The sequence below is a fragment of the Agrilus planipennis genome, unplaced genomic scaffold (genome assembly GCF_000699045.2).
Source record: "Agrilus planipennis isolate EAB-ADULT unplaced genomic scaffold, Apla_2.0 scaffold62, whole genome shotgun sequence".
Lineage (NCBI taxonomy): Eukaryota > Metazoa > Arthropoda > Insecta > Coleoptera > Buprestidae > Agrilus > Agrilus planipennis.
In genome coordinates, this window is record NW_020438875.1 from 402,431 (window position 1) to 405,662 (window position 3,232).

The window sequence follows — 3,232 nt, forward strand, 5'->3', positions numbered from 1 at the left end:
AATTTAAAACTTGCTTCGTTTGATATTAAAGAGTAAGGTCAACAAGATGTGTTCACATTGTTTGCAAACCATTAATTATTAATAATTAAAAAAAAAACGAAATTTACAATCGACGCAAAAATCAAACTCTGTTTTTGATCTCGGCAATTACAACAAACAAAATTGTAATTGGTAATTATTCGTTAAACAACCGAACAAACAAGCAAGATTCTCAGTAATTAATGATACACGTTTTGTATCTTTGCGAGGCCTCCGCTCTTCTTCAGGGTGAATTGTATACAAGTACAATGTGTGTACTGGCGTATATCCCAAGGCAAAGTCATGTTCATTAAAAATTACAATATTAAATTTTCCTTTTTCTTCAGTTATGCATAAGTACGAAGTATCTAATAAAAAATAATTTACTGTTTTTTTATTTGTTATCGTCAAGGTATTTTCCGATACTTACGTGATTTATAACTAATTTGACCCAGGTCATAAAAAATACGGCTACTATTATCCCTAATAGTACAAACAGCACCGACGCTGCTACAACAAACCCTGGAACAAAAGAAAAACAACAATTGAAAAACAAAAGCAAATAAACAATAAACCAATTTTACAAATCAGTTGTGCAATTCCATACATGTGCCTACATATTATGTCAGGACTATACGGTAGAAGCGCTTTTGTAAAATTTTATCCTTTTTTGCCATCTTCCAGCAAAATTAACTCCATTTTTCATTATATAAATGAATTTCCAATCGAAAACGCTAACAATTATTATTATTATAGCTACAATAAATCGAGAAATTTGAAACGGTACGTGTTACGTAACGTGGTGCCGTTTTTAGGCCAAGTAAAACGTTGTGTGTATAAGTATATTCACTATATACTGCATGATATTAAAAATAATAACATAATCGAATTCGCTATTTCTGAGCTTGTACACACATAAACTCATATATGTCTACCTACCGCATTTCCTGACTGACACACAAACTGCTTTCTCTTTACATTCATAAGGAACTCTAAGAGACTTTCCTCAATTACATAATACCTCAATGTACACATGTATACAATTGCAGATAATTTGGGCTATTAAATTAACCATCGAGAGCTTGGCGATATGTAAATTGTAAGTTTATCAAAGGGAAAAGTAAAAAAAGCATCGGAAAACAGATGAAAGTACAGAGAAAAATTACAAAAATAAATGAAGTTAAGACAAAAATAAAAACAAAATAAAGTTACAATAAACAAAAACAAAGGCGAGAAACAAAAACAAGAGAAAGAGAGAAAAACAAAAATGCAGTTTTGAATTAGGTACCAAAGAAGGCATTATTACATTAGGGTCAGTCTTCATTAGATATGTATTACGTTACCTATATTTCTAATTGAAGTGACTAATTATGTATTTTAAAGTACACCGCGTAAAATTCAAATAAACCATGCAATAATGCGTACATACAAAGGGTCCCATTGCATTGCCCTGAGGTACGCCTCATTACTTAAATGACGTGTGCATTTTTGTTGGATTATTCACGCATTCCAGGAAAATAAAAACAATTATACTTACACGTATGTGTAGGGGCCGATTTCGTCCAAAATTGGTTTGGTACCATTGTTTAAAAATTCATCAGCATTTGTTACATTATAAATATATATCCTAATTACTGGCACTACTGGAGGTTTAGCCCACCACCCGAAAGCTTGCGACCCATTTCTTAAAAGTATTTCCTAAAAAAAAAAAGAAATTTATGTACCCAGTTAAAACTTGCACACGGATACGAAAAGGTCAACATTTTGGTTTCTAAAGGTCAATTTAATATTGTATTATAGTTAATTAATTGAAATCTCACTTTGGGAACATAAATAATCAAATCAATTTCCGCGATTTGTTAGCACGTATTTATAAGAAAAATTATGTATATGTAAATGCATACATAATTAGTGGATGTTTTATTTGGTCAGGCATTTCTTCGACATAAGTCCTAGCATTTCCAAGGCAAACCGGCTCATTAAGAAAAAGGTTTAATTTTTTCTAAGGTGCTAATAAATAATGTAAATATTTGCTTAACAAAAACATATCATAAATAAATTAAAAAAAAATCTATTACTTCTATAATTCAAGTCTTAAATGTTCAGCACCCTGTGTAATATACATCTGAGCTGGAATTTCTTCTTGGGTAACTTTTAAATTCAAATGTTTCTAATGCGTATCAAAGATTTGTATCATCACCATGGATGGTATAAGTTGATAATCCTAGTAATCAAAAGAACTACTCACTATAAACAGCTACTTCCCTACGCCTTATTTAAATTGTTAACAGTGTGGAACCGAAAATTATATGTTTATAAGTATATAATAGACAGAAAATGCTTTGAATCGTAACAATAATGTATTGATAACTTTCTTTTTAGTCATAGCACGTAGCTACGAATACGCATAGCATATCGCAAGATTACACATGAAGAAACGTAAAATTTTTACCACATCCTCTAATGTAATTAATTATTTCTATTTTGAGGTGGCTAGCTAATTAAAAATGTTTTAAAAAGAATTAATATCAGCCATTAACGTTAAGGATTCTTAAATTGACTTGGGGCCATTTTCAAGTTTGTTTAAAATTATTTGTATTTGTAAAACATGTTTTGGTAAGGTATTTCTCCGTTAATTAACAATATCCTTGATTAACAAAACACTAAATGTCAATTTAATAGCTTCAAAAGAGCATTTTAATGGACATTTAACCTTATGGATGATATTCTAAATGCGTAAACAACAACGTGAGATAGATTGTTTTCGACTTGACCTCTCAATAAAGAATCAGAACTTTATATGTATTTTTTTTTCTTTATTATGCAAATTGACGACGTCCAGGATTTTGTTATGTTNTGGAGTTAAAGTATGATAAAGTTTGTCTACTGAATTCTATTCTAAAAGTCTAAAACTCTTTATACAACCTACAAATATTTACAGGTTTTCTGAATGTTACAAACTATTGCCAAAAATTTTGGAATGTTATAAAAAAATGCGTTTTATTTCACCATATAAACACCAAATAACAATTAAAAACTGCTTTTACAAAAATTGGATTTTACGTTTTTGGTGAAAATTACTCTGTTTGGCACAGTGTACAGTATTGAACAAAATTTTTGAGCTATTTACGTAGCCTCGTACCTACTATTAGATTAGATATACCTAAAAAGTATCCAACTCGAAATGACGTGAGCAATTGTTCAGGTTTTTCAG